Below are 17,950 nucleotides of genomic sequence, written 5' to 3'. Positions count from 1 at the left end.
TCAGGTGCCTGAGGAATGGAGTTTGCTGAGGAGGTCTTCTTCAGGGTGACCTTCAGCTCCTTGTTCCTGAGGCTGAAGGTGATGGAACTGAGGAAAGGTGTGAGGACCGTGTAGGTGGTGGCAATTAGGGTGTCACCTTCCTGAGAGTGGGGACCCTTGGGCTTGAGGTAGATGACAGAGGCAAAGCCATAGTGCACAATGACCACAATAAGGTGAGATGCACAGGTGGAGAAGGCCTTGTGCCGACCTTCAGCGGATGGGATCTTCAAGATGGTGGCCATGATGAAGGCGTAGGAGAGGAGGGTGAGGAGGAAGCAGCCTAGCAGAGCTGTGTTGTACACCAAGCCCACACTGAGGGCCACCTATGGTACATCATCTCCACAGGCCAACTTCAACAGTCGTGGCACGTGGCAAGCAAAGTGGTGGATCTCATTGGGTCCACAGAAGGTGAGTTGGAAAATGGCGATGGTCACCACCATCCCATGACTGAGCCACCAGCCCAGGACCAGCCCACCAGGCAGGCACAGCTGCCAGGGCTCTTGAGCACATGGTGGCACAGGGGGTGGCAGATGGCCACGTAGTGGTCGTAGCCCATGACGGTGAGCAGGAAGGAGTGGGTGAAGCCGAACGTGAAGGAGGAGAACATCTGGCCGGCACAGGCTGGGAGGGTGATGGAGCGGTGGGCGGACAGCAGGTCAGCCAGCATGCGCGGGATGATGGCCACGGTGTAGAAGACCTCAGAGACGGACAGGGCGCACAGGAAGAGGTACATGGGTGTGTGGAGGCTGCGCTCGCTCCAGACGATGGCCATGATGAGCAGGTTGCCCAGCAGCGTGAACAGGTACATCAGAAGGAACAGCAGGAAGAAGACGGGCAGGAGATGCTGCGGGAAGGTGGAGAAGCCGATGAGGATGAATTCAGACGTGGAGGTGAGGTTTGGCCCCAGCATGGCAGCCACACCTAGCGGGGAGAGAGGGAGGAAGACCTGCTGGTTAGGGGCACAGATTGCCCAGTGAGTCCACCTGGGAGCACACCTGAGTGTCTCCCTCACCTGTCCTATCCAAGACACGTCCATCTGCAAAAAGGCTTTAATAATGTATTGAGATTTAAATAAGATCATGCATCTTAAGTGCTTCACACAGCTCCTGGTACCTAGTAGGAATTCAATAAATAAAAACTGATAATAATTATTACACTATTGTTATTATTACTATTATTAGCTCCATGCACCTCACCTCACACCATGCTTTTCTGCCTTTGTTCATGCTGCGCTTTCTATGTTTCTCCCATCTTTATGGGTCCAAATCCTGCCTGAATTTCAAGCTACTCCTCATCTGTCACCTTCAGCTGGAAGTCATCCCTTCCTGTGGCATGGAAAGGACATAGGCTCTGTTTCAGTGTCCCAGCGCCGCTTACTACCTGTGAGACCCAGGGCAGGCTGCTTCCCCTCTCTGGGTCTCATTGCTCACATGGAAAATGGAGTAATAATTTTCATATCACAGGGCTACTGTGTTGCTTAAATGACATGAGGCACATTAACCACTTAACTGCTGTTTTTCTTGTTTGATCTGACTCCTACGAGTCCCTCACAAAGATGAAGCACTAATTGGCTTCACCACAGAGTCACAGTCTCTGACCCCAGCTGAGCAGTCTATCTCTGGTCACTTGCCAATGCTCTTCCCTGAATCTCCTCCCTTCTCCTTGACCCGTACCCCAATCCTCTGATCCCCAACCTCCTGAGGAACACAGAAACCACAGCTCTCAGCCAGGGCTTCTCTCATCTCCTTCCCGGAGTGGCCACAGAGCCAGATCTGCCTCAGATCTCAGTGAGGGCAGCTCCCCTCCCTGCACCTGCTCCAGCAGGAGCCCGGCCCTCTGCCTCGGCTCCTCTCCCTGTCTCTTTCTCTCCAGCCTGCAAACAGGGTGGATGCAACATACCAAATGTATGTTGAAATGCAAAATGGATCAATGGATACACAGAATGAGGTCCACACACACAGTGGAATATGATGCAGCCACGCAAAGGAACGAAGCCCTGGGCCAAGCCACAACGTGGACGAACCTCAAAGACATTACACCAAGTGAAGGAAGCTGGACTCCAAAGGCCACCTGTTGCAGGATCCCATTTATATGAAATGTTCAGGATAGGCTAATCCACGGAGAAAGAAAGCACGTGAGTGGTTGTCAGGGAACATGGGTAGGATGGAATGGGGAGTGACTGCCTCATGGGCTTGAGGTTTCCTTTCAGAGTGGTGAAAATGTCTTGGAACTATACAGGGGTGGTGGTTTCACAACATTGTGAATGTACTAAATGCCACCAAATTGTGCACTTTAAAATATTTAGTGGCTAATTTTTTGCTAGTAAACTTAACATAAATAAGAAAAAATGAAGCACTGATTCATACTATAAGAGGGCGAACCTTAAAAACACGCTGAGTTAAAGAAGCCAGACAGGAGAGGTCACGTATGTTCTGATTCCATTCGTATAAAACATACGGAACAGGCAAATTGAAAGCAGATCAGTGGCTGCCAGAGGCTGGGGAGGGGAGTGGGGAGGGACTGCTGATGGGGACGGGTTTCCTTTGGGGCTGATAAAAATGTTTGGAAACTAGATAGGGATGGTGGTTGCACAATATTTCTGAATGAATTTAATGCCAGTGAGTCGGGCACTTTCATTAATAAAATGGTTAATTCTGCATTGTGTGAATTTTATCTCAATTTTTATAAAGGCACTCTGGACTTCCCTCGGCCTTCCTCCACCTCTCTCTGTCTCTCCGCTGTGTTCACAGCCCAGCGTGTCCTCAGGAAGTGAGAGAAAGGGTCTCCGAGTGTTCAAAGGCCAGCCCAGAGCTAAGGGAGGCAGAACCCACGGGCTGCCCAGCTCAGCCTTCCTGCTCCCGAACCCGGGTCTTCTGAGAGCGGAGGCGGAGGCTGCTCAGGAAAGCTCTGCTCAGAGATGGGCAGCCTCGTCTCCACACGCAGGGCACAGGTGCCCACTGTGTCCCCCACACACCTCTTCACATACCTGCATCCACCTGCCACCTGTCCCCACACGCTCAGGTGCTGCAGGCTCTGTCACTAACACCAACCGTGCACACAGTGGGGCGACGCGTGCACCGGCTGCGTTTACACCCTCAGCCTTACAGGCCCTCACACAGAGGCGGAGACCCCGCCGGCAGAGACGGGCACACACCTGCAGAGTCCCGGCCCCATGCGCGCCTGCAGGTGCACCCCGACGTGCACACTCACAGTACCACGGTACCTATGGAAACACGCGGGTGCTGGGTAAGCGCCTGTGTCCCTCGCACTCAACTTTCACTCTATGACCTGCAGCGACAAGCACACAGCAATCCTGGGTAGAGGACTCAGTAATATGGAGCCACCCCAGAGGCTCAACTCGCCTTGGACCTCATTGGGCCGGTTCTAGGTCCAAGATCCACCCCCAACATTCCGGTTACCCTCAGCCCTTCCCCAGATCCCGCTGGCATCACCTCCTCCAGGAAGGCAGCCTGGGGCGCGCACTGGCCTCTCTGCAGTGAGCGGGAAGCGCAGGGAACCCGGCCCCCTCGCCACACAGTGAGCTCGGACAGGGGGCAGAGCGGAAGGCTGCGCCCGCACTTTATTCCTGTCTCCTCCAGCGGCACGTTCCACGTAATCTCGGGCGGCCCGTCGGTGCTGGATGCGGGTGGGGCCTCTCTCAGGACCCAGGAGGCAGCAGGGACCTCGGGGAGCCTTGGGGACCTCTGAGAGCCTTCAGGGCGCGCCAGGCGTCCCCGGATCAGCGCACATTCGTCCGCGCAGCCCCCAAACCTTCTTCCCTGACGGCCGCTGTGCCCGGGTCGCTCGCAGCTGGGCTCTTCCGAGCTCCCAAAGGGGACAGTTAGTGAGGGTGATGGGAGTGACAGTCTATCCCTGGGAAGGCTGGGGACAGGTCCTGGGTCAGAAAAGCAAACAAAGGAGGCCCGCGCCCCGCTTCTCTCAAAGCCCCTCTCCTTCCCTGGCTGGGAGGGACAAGCGAGCGGACACCCCATCGCACAGCCCGGGCTCCATCCACGCTCCCGGGCGGCCGCCCCTGGGCATCCCTGGGAGGACAGCGCAGGCTCCAGGAGCGGACGCGGCCCACGTGGGTCGGCAAGTCGGGGGTCCCACTGCCGCAGGGCGTTTGTAAGGGTGGCGGGGACTCGCCTGCTGCCTGGTGCTGAGGAAGATGAGGGGCGGCCCGAGCAGGACTCTGTCAGGGGGACCCCACCCAGTACCCAGGCTGTCCAGGGCTGAAGAACTGGAAAGGGAAGCAGGAAAGAGCCCCAGGCCAGGCCCTTCAGCCTTGAACTTGGGGTGGGATTCTCGTGTGCTCCAGGCTCGCCTGGCTTTGGGGCCAAAATGGGACTCAGAGTCCAGCCCCGCCCCCAGAACCGCCTTACTCCTCATCCCCAAGACCCCCAGCCTGGTGCAGACACTTCTAACCCAGGAGACAGCGTCGGTCTCCGCACTCGTTCTCTGGGGCTCCCACAACAAAGTACCACAAACTAGGTGGCTTAGCAAAAAAACCAGAAATTTAACCAGGCACAAAAGGACGCACTTGCAGTCCCAGCTACTACACAGGCTGGGGTGGCAGATCCCTTGAGCCCAGGAGTTTGAGGCCAGCCTCAGCAACATAGCAGGACCCTCATCTCTAAAGAATAAAATGTATGCGCTGTGTTCCAAAGGCCAGAAGGTGTTGGCAGGGTTTCTTCCCTCCAGGGACTGGGAGGGAGAGTTTGTTCCATTCCTTTCCCCTGGCTGCTGGTGGCCAGTGGCAGTCCTCGGCAGTTCCTTGTCTTATACACATCATCACCCCAGCTTCTGCCCCTGTGTTCACGTGCCCTTCTTCTCTGTGTCTCTGTCTTCTCTGTTTCTAACAAGGACATTAGTCACTGGGTGGCCCCTGAACCCAAGATGGTCTTGACTAATTACATCTGAAAAGAGCACACGTGCAAATGATTTCACACTCTGAGGTCCCAGATGGACATGAATTTTTGGGGGGACCCTCTGCCAGCCTCCGGCTTCAACCCTCCCCCCGGCAGCCTGTCTGCTGCACAGAGCCAGAAGGATCCCGCTAAACAAACCAGATGACATGCACCCCGCGCTTAGAACCAGCCAAGGCTCCCTGCTGCCCAGATGCCTTACTGAGACCTTGAAGGTTCTGTGCAGTCTGGTCCTTGTTAGTTTCTCCGATCTCTTCTCTCAGCTCCCTCCCCCACTTTCCAACACCCTCTCTCCCCTTTTAATCTCCGGGCTAAAATGAGACTGGAGCATTTTAAGTATCTTGTCTCACCCCGGGTCCCTCACCCCTCACTCCCCCCTCCCATCTGCTTCAATCAAACGGACTCAGGTCTCATGTCACCTCTTCCAGGAAGCTGTGAGATCCTGTAAAGCACGTGAGCAAATGGAGCAGGTGGCATTTGCACTGAGCTTCGAGGAATGAGCAAGAGTGCCCCACACAGCACCAGGGAGGGCGCCCCAGGCAGAGGAGCCAGGATGAGCAGAGGCACCGAGGACAGGGGAGACGGGAAGGCGCACTGGGGCCAGACTGTGAAGGGCTTTGGAGACACCTTAGGACCATCCCTGGGGCCTGGCTGGGGGATGGCGGGGGCTGGAAGGAGAGGCCAGGAAGGGGCTGGGGCCTCTAGCTTGGCAGGGGCAGATGCCAGCCTGGACTGAGGGTGCAGCCAACACTGTCCTTGAAGCTCTAGCCTCCCAGGACAGCAGAAAACCCAGAATTTGGAGGAATTGGGCTGGACCCACAGATGTCCCTGAGATATTTCCTTGGCACAGCCGAAACCAGGAAGGGACATCAGAGGGACAGATGTGCAGACAAGAGATGGAGCCAGGACTCCGAGAAAGATCTGTTATTGCTCCTTCTGGGAGCCCAGAGAGATGAGGACACAGAGGGGGCTGGGTTCCCCGGACCCAAGGTGAGTTGTGAGCCAGGGGACAGGCTGGAGGGGCCCAGGTCACAGTTCAGCTCCATCCTGACGTCCCGTCTGGCGTGACCTGGGGCCAGGCGCTTGGCCTCTCTGGACCTCACTTTCTCTTTTGTAAAATGGAGCCTGGTTATCGGGTAAGGGACGCGTCCGCAGCCCCTTTGACCGCAGCCCCGAGCTCTGCTCGGCGTCTCTCCCAGGCAGGGCCCCGCACTTCGGGGTCCCCAGCGGGCTTCACCAGGGAAGACCGATGAATACGAGTTCAGGTGGTTTCAGTCCCCAAACGTGCGCCACCCTCGCTGTGCACCGGAACCTGCGCTCACAGCTGCAGGGAGGGGACGGGCAGACCCAGCTCCCCGGGAAAAACCTTCTCCGCCTCCTTCCCTCCCTGCACCTGCCCTGCAGCTGGGGAGGGGGTGGCCATTTGCCTGTTTCTTCAACCTGATCCTCAGTGCACGAACCCTGGCAGATGCTCTTCAGTGTTTATGGTGATTTATTTGCAGATGGATTCTCTTTCTGGACCTTTTAACCTGGAGGGGTTTCAGAGGAGGGAGAAGGACTGTAACTGCCCCAGGGGCCTGTCCCAACTTCCTTGTTTTGATGTCCCGGTATGTGAATGACTTCTGCGCTGGTCTGTCTCCCTCCCTTGTTGAGAGCTCTTAGAGGTGGACTCTGGGTCCCGTCACCTTTCCTCTGTAGCACAGAGTGCATAGACCATAGATATTTCTAGGGTAGCATTTCCACTAGAGACTGGAAGTGTGGGCTGGGTTGAAGGGCTCTTCGATGCCATGGTCAACGTCTTGCTCAAGAGGTCTCCTCTTTCTGAGACAAGCAGCTGCCTGCCAATAAACAGAGGCAGGAAACCTCATGCCTGGTTTACCTTTTGGTAACAAGGAGACGTCAGAACAGCTGCACCAGCTGCTTAATATGATAAAAGAAAAAAATGACCAGCCTCCGTACCTAAAGACTGTGTACAAGATAACCCTTATCTCCAGCTTGGAGGAAATCCTGCCCCAACTACCACACGTTCAACAGATGTGTCCGGGGCGTCTGAGCCCATCCCTGAGCCAGGAGCTGGGGAGATCACAGGGGACAGGACAGACATGGTGCCTGTTCTTGTGGACTTTACAGTGGAGGGGAGAAGGTGGGTGAGGAACAGCTGAATTTCAGACAGTGTGAGGAGGGGATGGCCGTGGCTGTGAGATGGACAAACTAATCCTTGAAAAGCGGGGCAGGCTGATGGGGGAGGGCTTCACGGAGGAGGTGACATTTCAGCTGAGACTTTCTGCTCCAGGGCAGAGGGAGAAGAAAGGGTGCACCAGGCAGAGGGAAGAGCGTGTGCAAAGGACCTGCGGTGGGATGATGATTGGTCATCTGAATAACCGGAGGAGGGCGACATGACAGGGAGCTCGGGCAGCAAGGGGTAGGGAGTGGCTCCAGGGGCCTAAAAAAACAGGCAGGGTCTGATCTCAAAGGACCGTCCCCCATAATCCCAACAGCCCTGGGATGACGCTCGTCTCCATGCGGGATGCTGTCTATGATCCACGCACAAGGGCAGATGAGTTCTTGTGGTGTCAGCCACACCTGAAAAGTGAGTTTCAGATAAGTTAGAAGGATTTTGCAACTCACAGACTCTCCACAGGGTTGTAATGAGAGAGCCTTTGTCTTCCCAGCAAGTATTTACTGAGCACCTATTAGGGGCCAGGCATCGGGATCCCAGTGCTGAGCAAGTGCAGTGTGGTCCTGTCCTCTCAGGGCTACCAGTTCAATGGGGAAAGAGGGCAGGTGTTGACCAAGTAATTCACATAACAGAGAAGGGCCGGTGTTACGATGGAGGAAGTGGAAGCCTCAGCCTCCCTCAGAGCTCCGGAGACCCTCACCCCCATCTGTGCCGGCAGCATGGCGTGTTCACAGCCACCACACGTGGCACCAAGCGCTTTGCAGTCCGTGGCTCTGCTATCCGAGGTGCCATGGTGCTTTCTGTAGCATTTGATCATTTGAAGCTCTGGGATTCTTGTGTCTTGGGAAAAGAAAGGGCCATCTCCAATCCCTACCTGTGTCTCTTGCTGCTTGTCAGACACCTAAGTTTGGCCTGAGGCTAAGGGGGAAACTGTCAGGGACGCTTCCTCCAGAGTGGGCTGAACCTGTGCCTGTCTCCGCCTCAGTTCTCAGTTGGGAACCAAACCTCATCTGCCTGCAGCTCTGTGGCTGATCCTCAGGGACTTTTTAATTCACACAAATGAAGTGGATATGGGAATTGTGTGTCAACTTTTAATGAGCCCACAGGGGTCACTGAAAATCCCACGGCTTGTTCACTAAGAAAACTTGGAATTGGCTTCCCGGGGACTGTTACGGCAGCGGAGTTTGCCAGGTTGTGCAGGCAGGCGTCCCACTGGGCCCTTTAATGCCAGCCAAGACTCTCGCCCTGTTCTCTGATGTGTCCTCCAGGAAGGATGCCCAGGGGCTTTGAGTGATGGGCACTTAGAGCTTTGGAGCAGGGCTGGAGGTGGCGGGTTCAGACAAATTCTGCTAATTACCTGGTTTGCAGACCCCATGACATCACTGCCGTTGAATTCTCTGGGGGATTGTTGTTTTCTTCTTTAAACAGAGAGTAGCTCGTCACCAGTGTGAATTGTTTGTGTCTCTTTGGGTTCTTAAACACAGATTACTAAGCAAGGTCAGACTTGTAGAGTAACCTGGCAGTTTGTTAGGCAGCAATAGGTAACTCACACCGTCCTCACGGGGAGTTTTCCTCCCAAATATATGACTCTCCACCGGTGACAGACAATGGCCCTTGAACACTGGTTGTGCACCACTCTTCAGGAAGCATTTGTGCTAAAAGAAAAAGTAGGAACTTAATAGAAAGTATTTAGAGACATCTCAGACCCTTCTCTTCTCTGAGCCAAGGTCAACGCCAAAGAGACTGACTCCTCATGGGGGTGAGGACAGAGTCAGTATCTTCCTACTCCTTAACAAGTCCCAGGAAGGTCACTTTCCCACAGCCCACTCTCTGATTCTAATTTATATCCATTTCTCTGGGTTGTTCTGAAGCTGAGTTTAGTCCAAGATGAGCCAAGACAAATTCTTTCTCTGAAATTACGGTTAATAGTTATTTTGTTACCTGTTCAAGCCAGTTCTTGTAAGCACCCTTACACACACGAGACACCGTGGCGGCACCGTGAGAGCAAGCACAGTGTCAGTTTGGTTTCTTGCCGTATCCGTAACATGGTGATTGGCATCAAATAGGTACTTCATTAACATGGTCTACAAAAGTTTTCTACCAGATCCATTGTAGGAAAACACATTATTTGACCTGCTTTGGAGAATCATAAAGAATATGATGCAATAAGAATCATGAATAAACATTTATTGACTGACTCCTTCTTGCCGGACACAATGCTGTCGCCTGAACATGCATGATCTGGTTTTGTCTTCACAAAACTGAGATAACAACTATGGAAATATACAATGGATGGAAAGCTGAGAGAGCTTAAAACTGGCCTCTGTCCCAAATGTAGGAGGAAGCACAGCTGGAATCTTAATCTTGTCTCTCTGACTCCAAAACATGTTTTCTTTCTATTTAATCACATTAATTTACTGCTCTTGAAAATACTCACTTGAAAGAAAGAGGAGAAAAATCCCCAACCAATTGCCTTAATATGTTCAGGCTGCTAAAACAAAATGTGATAAGCTAGATAATTTTAAACCACAGAAATTTATTTTTCACAATTCTGCAATCTCGGAAGTCCAAGGTCAAGCAGCTGGCAGATTTGGTATCTGGTAAGGAGCTTTCTGGGTCATAGGTGGCACCTTGTTGCTGTGTTCTCTCATTGGGAGGGGTGAGAACTCTCTGGGGTCTCTTTTATAAGGGCACTAATCCCATTCTTGAGGGCTCCACCCCCATGACTTAATCGCCTCTCCAAAGCCCCACTTCCTAATAACATCACCTTAGGGATTAGGATTTCTACATATGAATTTGAGAGGACACAAACATTTAAACCATATTAAAAGCAACTATTTTGCATATTGGCTGTCAATACTTAGCAACATTCACATAAATTTCATACAATTATCAACATGGTGTACATGTCATAAATGTTTTGCATGTTTCTACATTGTCTTCATATTTTTATAGGATTGCATAGTAGTCCATGATAGTTGAAGCATCAATTATCTTCCACACACAATTTCTCCCTACCTGTCCTGGAAAGCAGGATTGGGGGGGGAAACATAAAAATTAGAAGGAGTTTATTGAAAGTATAAAAATGTAATGATATAAATTCTATACTAAGAGTAATTACAATAAATGTTAATGAGTTACTCTCACAATTTCAAATACTACAATTCTCTGATTTTATTTAAAATATAATCATATCACAATATGTTTCCTCAAGAAATACTAAAAACAAAAGGATAAACAAGGGTTAGACATGAAAAAACAATTCAGAAGGGATAGGAACCAAAAAAAGAAAAATGTATCTATAAAATATTAAATAAATTATTATAAAAGGTATCCATCTTACAAAAACATTTGCACCCCCGTAATATTTTAAAATTAAAAAAAAAATTCAGACTGTTATCTGACCACAGCACAATCAAGTTAGAAGTTAAACAGCATAGCCTTTAAAAACCCTAACCGGGGAGTCAGCAACAGTGGCTCATGCCTGTAGTCCTAGCACTGTGGGAGGCCAAGGTGGGAGGATCGCTTTAGGCCAGGAGTTTGAGACCAGCCTGGGCAAAGGCAAGATACCATCTCTACAAAGAAATAAAAAAAATTAGCTGGGTGTGGTGGCGCACACCTTAGTCCCAAAAACTCAGAAAGCTGAGACAAGAAGATCCCTGGAGCCCAGGAGTTTGAGTTTGAGGTTGCAGTGAGCTATGATGGCACCACTGCACTCTACCTGGGGTGACAGAGCAAGACCCTGACTCAAAAAAAAAAAAAAAAAAAAAAAAAAAGACCTTAACTGTTTACAGCAGCCTCGGAGGTGGGTTAGTTGTGAAAATGATGAAGCGGTGCTTGGTGAGGTTAAGTCTCTCCCCCAAGGATGTGCATGTTGTAAGCAGCAGAACCAGGATTCGGACCAGCTCTGCCTGACCCCGAGCCTGAGTTCTCACCACCACGGCGCGAGGCCCCCAGGAGACCCCCTGCAAACAGCCAGTTGTGAACAGCACCAGAACACAGAGGGGAAGTTACATTAGCATTGAGTCCTCCTCCAAGGTCAGCGGATTAAACACCGGGGTGACTCCAACTCTGGAGATAAGGAGAGAGACAGCTTCCCTCTGCACCCCCTCCCATCCCCGCAGCCCCCCTCCTTCCCATCCCAACCCCAGCTCTGTGGGCGCCTTCATTTCTGAGATGGGAACTGGGGGTCCTGGCTCACTCCTATTGCCCCAAACCCCACCAAGACATCCCCTCCCCGTTTGTCAGTACAATGCTGAGGAAAGTGACCACCAGAAACACGAACAGGGTCATTGTCAGGCAAAGAACTCCAGGGATTAAATGTTTGCTCCCATCGTCCTGGGGAGAAAATAATTCAAGGGAGGTCAGGGGGCAGAGACGAGCCTCCCGCCTCCCCGCCCCAGGACACACCCTAAGCCCCCGGGTTTCCTGCTTTCCTCTCTGCCCAGCTGCGGGTGAATTTTCAGAGGCCGAGTCTCTTCCTGATAAGGGAGAAGACATCAACACGTCCACCTCTCCCGCCCCTGCCTGTTCTCTGGGTTATAGGTTAAAGCACGATTTATGCTGAGGATTTACAATGCCTGACACACCCGGCCGAGGCTTCTGCACAGAGAACTGTTGGGAGTGGAGGCTGTCGGGGTCAGAGGAGGAGATAAGGCCACACTCCAGTTTATCGGGGTGGGTTAAAGATCCCTCTTGCCCAACTCTTATTTATCTCACCTCCCTCGCATGGCCAGGGTGGAGGTTTGGGCCCCGGGACCATGAACTTGTGTGGAGCCTCCCAGCCCCGACCCTGCCCTCACACCAGTCTGCAGCTCACTCTGCTCTGGGCTGCCCCTACTTTGCACAGATTTTCTCCAGGCCTTGAAAGGGAACTGCCCCCTTCAAATCTCACACATTTTCTCTTCCTTCCTGGCTCAGCACAATGAGGAAGTTCTCTCCGTAGTTTATTATCAAACAAACTGGTGTGGGAGAGAACCCAGGCAGCTGGGCACAGACAGGAGTGAGCAACAAGCTTCCTCTGCAAACATGACTTTCCAGACACTCCCTGGACTGCTCCCAGCACTTGTGCCTCATGCCAGGCTTTGAGTCAACTTAGCATCCAGAGTCTCACATCTTCCTTACAGATGTAGCTGTGGTCGTTTCAAGTTTGGCAGTTGCACTTGGGAATCTTGTCCTTCCCAACAATTTTATTTACTGTCATTTGCACTTTGAAATTCAACACTGGGGCTAGGCATGGTGGCTCACGCCCATAATCCTAGCACTGTGGGAGGCTTGAGGTGGGAGGATCACTTGAGGTCAGCAGTTCAAGACCAGCCTGAGCAAGAGTGAGACCCCGTCTCTACCAAAAAGAGAAAAAAATTAGCCAGGTGTGGTGGTACACACCTGTAGTCCCAGCTATTTGGAAGGTTGGAGCAGGAGGATCACTTGAGCCCAGGAGTTTGAGGTTGCTGTGAGCTATGATGACACCACTGCACTCTACCCAGGGTGACAGAGTGGGACTCTGTCTCAAAAAAAAAAAAAAAAGGAAAAGGAAAAGAAATTAAACATTGGCTTCAACAAGAAAAGAGGAGAGAATCACAATTATTGAGTAGCTTCTACTTCCAAGCACTGTAATTACAATTTCTCATGTAATTAGAGCTCCAAATTCCTTTCCCAAGATTCCAAAGCTAGTAATCAGTTCTGCTGCATTTGAAATATAATGTCACTGAATTTAAAATTAGTTTTCTTTCCTGTATGCCAGTCTGTCTAAGTAATCTTAAAAATAATCTCTTTAAACTACCTGTGAGATTTACCTGACTACATTTTTCATAATGTCCTTCAATCCTTATACTTATGGCATAAATATTTTACACATTTATTATTTAAGTATATAAAGAACACGTATAGGCCCTATCTTACAGCAGCAAATGCTGGTGAGGATGTGAAACAGCAGGAACTCTAATCCATTGCTGATGGGAATGCAAAATGGCGCAGCCACTTTGGAAGACACTTTGGCCGTTTCTTAGAAAACTCAACGTACTCAACGCCTTTTACCAAACGACCCAGCATCCATGCTCCTTAGTACTTACCCAAAGACTTGAAAACTTATGTCCACACACTGTTTATAGCAGCATATGAATGTTTATAGCAGCTGTATTCATAATTGTCCAGACTTGGAAGCAACCAACATGTCCTTCAATAGCTGAACGGATAAATAAACTATGATCCATAGACGGTGGAATATTATTCAGCACTAGTAAGAGATGAGCTATGAAGCCATGAAGAGACCTGGAGGAAACGTAAATGCATGTTACTAACTGAAGGAAGCCAAACTGCAAAGGCTACATACTGCGTGATTCCAACTACATGACATTCTGGAAAAGGTAAAACTGTGGAGACAGGGGTTGCCAGGAGGTGGAAGGGAGAGAAGGATGAATAGGTGATGCACAGAGGACTCTCAGGGCAATGACGCTACTTTGTATGACACTGTTATGGTGGATACATGTCATTACACATGTGTCCAAACCCATAGAACATACGAACACCATGAGTGAACCCTAGTGTGAACTAGGGACTTTGAGTGATAATGATGTGTCAATATAGCTTCATTCGTTGTAGCAAATGGACCACTCTGGGGAGGGATGTTGATACTGGAGGTGCTCACATGTGGGGGCAGCAGGGGAATATGGGAACTCTCTGTAGTTTCTGATCAATTTTCCTGTGAACCTAAAAGTGCATTAAAAAATAAAGTCTATTTTTAAATGTTTTAATAAATGATATGAAAACATAAACACACACACACAAGAAATCAGACACTTTGATGTGATCTGTGGAAACAAAGTAATGTTTGCACCTGTGAAACTAGAGTCTCCAAGGACAACTCCAAGGAAACCCTCCAAGTTTCGTTGCCAGTTTTCTTCTCCAGATACACTCTACAATCTTCTTGTCCAGTTGCATGAGTACCCCGCTGGGATTTTTATTTGTCCTGCAATGAATTTACAGATTAGTTCAGGGATCTTGCCATTTAAGGTTGTGTTTGTGTTTGTAACTTAGGAGAACCCTTTCCTGATGCCTCATTTTGGTAGCAGCATTGTCTTCTCTCGATGCACTGTCATCCCAAGTGTCTCTATAGAATAGTGAGGAGTCCAGCTCCTGGTTACAAACCTATACGTGATCTCCCAAGCCTGACCTATGCAATTACACAGGCTTTGCCTGGCAGGGCTCATGGAGGAAACTGCCCTCCTCACACCAGACTTGGTGCATAATCAGTGCACTGCAGTCTCCCAGGAGAGGTGCAGGCAAGGACCACCATGATCTCACACACATGTGCATTTCCAGCCCAGGCACCTGCATGCAAAGTTCTCTTTACCAGGAGCCTTCAGCAGACGGGTTTCGTAGCCACCTCTGCCAAGACGTCCTTATCAAGGAAAAAGAGGGGAAAATGAAGACACTTTCTCCCCACTATGACTCAGTACTTAGTATAGTCCCATGTCTGACCGTTCCCCCACTTCCTCCCCTGAGCCTGCAGGTCCATAAAACTGCATGAGCCTATTGTTGAGAGATTCCACCATGCTGAAACAACCCCACGTCTGTGCGATCCAGCTGACCCCCAAATGCCAGGGAGAACATGGACAGGGGGAAGCCGGTGCTCTCTCTGGTGTAGCCTCATGCTTGTACTATCACAGTAAGTGTTGAAAGTCTCTACTATTAATTTGGGCGTATTATCTTTTTTTTATTTCAGCATATTATGGGGGTACAAATGTTTAGGTTACGTATGTTGCCCTTGCCCAACCCGAGTCAGAGCTTCAAGTGTGTCCATCCCCCAGACGGTGCGCATCACACTCATTATGTATGTATACACCCATCCCCTCCTCCCCACTCCCACCTGCCCCACACCCGATGAATGTTATTACTGTATGTGCACTTAGGTGTTGATTAGTTAAAACCAATTTGATGGTGAGTACATGTGGTGCTTATTTTTCCATTCTTGGGATACTTCACTTAGTAGAATGGGTTCCAGCTCTATCCAGGATAATACAAGAGGTGCTATATCACCATTGTTTCTTGTGGCTGAGTAGAACTCCATGGTATACATATACCACATTTTATTAATCCACTCATGTATTGATGGGCATTTGGGTTGTTTCCACATCTTTGCAATTGTGAATTGTGCTGCTATAAACATTCGGTTGCAGATGTCTTTTTTATAGAATGACTTTTGTTCTTCTGGGTAGATGCCCAATAATGGGATTGCTGGATCGAATGGTAGGTCTACTTGAATCTATTTAAGGTATCTCCATATTGCTTTCCACAGGGGTTGCACTAGTTTGCAGTCCCACCAGCAGTGCATGAGTGTTCCTACCTCTCCACATCCACCCCAATGTAGAAGACTGAAACAGGATCTGCACCTTTCACCTCTCACAAAAGTCAACTCACAGTGGATTACAGACTTAAACCTAAGGCATTAAACTATAAGAATTCTGGAAGAAAATTTTGGAAAAACTCTTATATAGATTGGCCTAGGCAAAGAATTTATGAAGAAGACCCCATAGGCAATCACAGCAACAACAAAAATAAATAAATAGGATCTGATCAAATTAAAAAGCTTCTGCATAGCCAAGGAAACTATCAGAAGAGCAAACAGATAACCTACAGAATGGGAGAAAATATTTGCACGGGCGTGTTATCTTAATTGTCTACATCACACTTGACAGATAGCTCTCTCTCCTGCTCAGCTGAGCTTGTGACTAATAGAAATGAGCAACTTCTTGGGCTGCCTTCTCTTTCTTCTGTTGCGTCTGTAACCTGGGGCTCAGTTCTGTTTCATCTGGTTCTTTCTCTTTCACGCTTTTAGGAAAACGAGGGTGAATATGGGTTGCCCTGTTGGTGAGTGAGTGAGTGACCGCGTTGATTATTGTTGCATCTGTTCTCTTTGTGTTGGATTCACTCTCCATCAGGGCTCTTGGTAGGTGGGTGGATCATGATGCTATCAACAGTCTCGGGTGGTGGCGGTGGGGCAGGCAGGCTAACGAGCCCTTCCCAGTTGCTGAATTTAGGAAGACGTTGCTTCAGGAGGCTGAGGCTCTGGTGAGCTTCCTTCAGTGTCCTGTTCTTTGTTCCACTTTCTCGCTATTCACCGTGGAGGTCTGGAGTTAAAGCAGGGGAGAGGAGTCTCCATCAGACTCCAGTAGCGTTGACATGCACCACCTGCACCTCTCCAGAAAGACAGGGAGAGGGAGAGAAAGAGGGGGAGAGAGAGGGAGAGAGGCGGCATCTGTCCTTTCTAAGGAAAATTCCTGGGCTTATCCCAGACACAGACTCTGTGGTCATGTTTCTAGGGGTTGGGGCCACCTACACCAGATGTTCCAAAGGGGGTCCCTATTAATTTCCTGATGGGTACCACACTGCTCCTTCCCCTTCCTCCCATGAGTTGATTTAAGCTTTCGTTTTCTACAGGGCTCTATTTAGAATCATGACTCCTAATTCTCTACCTAATTCAAATCCCAGATTCCCTCATGAGCTAGGCAACCCGGGCTTCGATTTCTATATCATGGTATGCCTGGTGCACAGTAGACACTTAGTAAATATTAATCACCTTGTTTTACCAACCCTATTTGCAAAATAGTCCATGGTTGGATTCTTCGCTGTAACTCTCAACCACATTAGAATTTTAAATGCTCTGAGAAGTCCTGTCTGAAATAAATCTATTTACCTTGGCGAAACACAAGAATTCCAAATGTTTGTAACTGGGGTTCCATATTTTTTCCCAGAACAGCTTTTAATGTGTTGTTTTCATTTAACACTGTGTGACAGACTCTACCCTGGAGAATTGTGAAATTTCTCTCTTGCACTGAATCTCTTAATGAAGGTCAAAAGGACCTCTGGGCCACTTATGTAGTCCTATCGTTTGGGCCAGCTCAGCACCAAAGGTCCCTACAGCTTCTCAAAAATGTCACTAGGAATATCTTAATAAATGTATTCCACATGATCAACAAATAAACAAGATTATTTCAGATGATGCCAAGACCTGAAAAGAAAGTAAATGGAGTAACAGAATAGAAATTACCAGGATGGGTGGTATTGGATAATGAAGGAAGAACCTCTCTGAGGAGGTAACATTTCAGTTGAACCCTGAATGATGAGACTCAGTCATGAAACAGCTGGACAAGAGCATCCTAGGCACAGGGAACAGCATGTGCAAAGGCCCTGAGGCAGGAAAAGGCTAAGTCTATTCACAGTTCAGAATCAAGACCAGGGTGGCCCAGTAAAGGGGTGGGTGGGAAGGAGTTCAGGGGAGAAGAGATTTGAGGAACCAGCAGGGCTCAGTGGTGCAGAGTCTCTTAGGCTATGAAAAGAGATGAACATTGGTAGCAGGATTTTATTTTGAGATATTAATTGAGATTTCTCTAATTCTCTTACCCTCCTGCACGTCCAAGTGCCCCCACTGCTCTCAGAAAAAATTGCCCCCTATATGCAAAGCCTGGTATGGGAAAGGAGATGATTCAATGAGCATAAATGTTAGAATTCTTGCCTTTGAGTGCCAAGGCACACTCATAACAGTCACGAGAGAAGCAACTAACTTGAAAGGCAACACACTGTCACAGCCAGACTTTCTGAGACAGGAACTGACAATGGCTACATGACAGAGCATTAACTGTGCACCAGTCACAGCTCTGAGTCCTTTACATTTGGCCCTCAGGACAATCCTGAGGTAGGTAGTGTTGCTGTTCCCATTACTACAGTTGAAGAAACAGAGGCACAGAGAGGGACATTAACTTGCCCCAGTCACACAGCAGAGCCAAGACTTGAGCCCAAGCAGTCAGGC

At 49.6% G+C, this 17,950-nt stretch overlaps 1 pseudogene; it reads right to left on the bottom strand.

Moving 5' to 3' along the window:
• LOC138400529 (olfactory receptor 10H2-like) lies at positions 1-3,286 on the bottom strand (annotated as a pseudogene).
• Between the last annotated feature and the right edge of the window lie 14,664 nt (positions 3,287-17,950).

This window comes from Eulemur rufifrons, chromosome 2, assembly GCF_041146395.1.
Source record: "Eulemur rufifrons isolate Redbay chromosome 2, OSU_ERuf_1, whole genome shotgun sequence".
NCBI lineage: Eukaryota > Metazoa > Chordata > Mammalia > Primates > Lemuridae > Eulemur > Eulemur rufifrons.
This window is presented reverse-complemented; position numbering and strand designations above follow the sequence as displayed.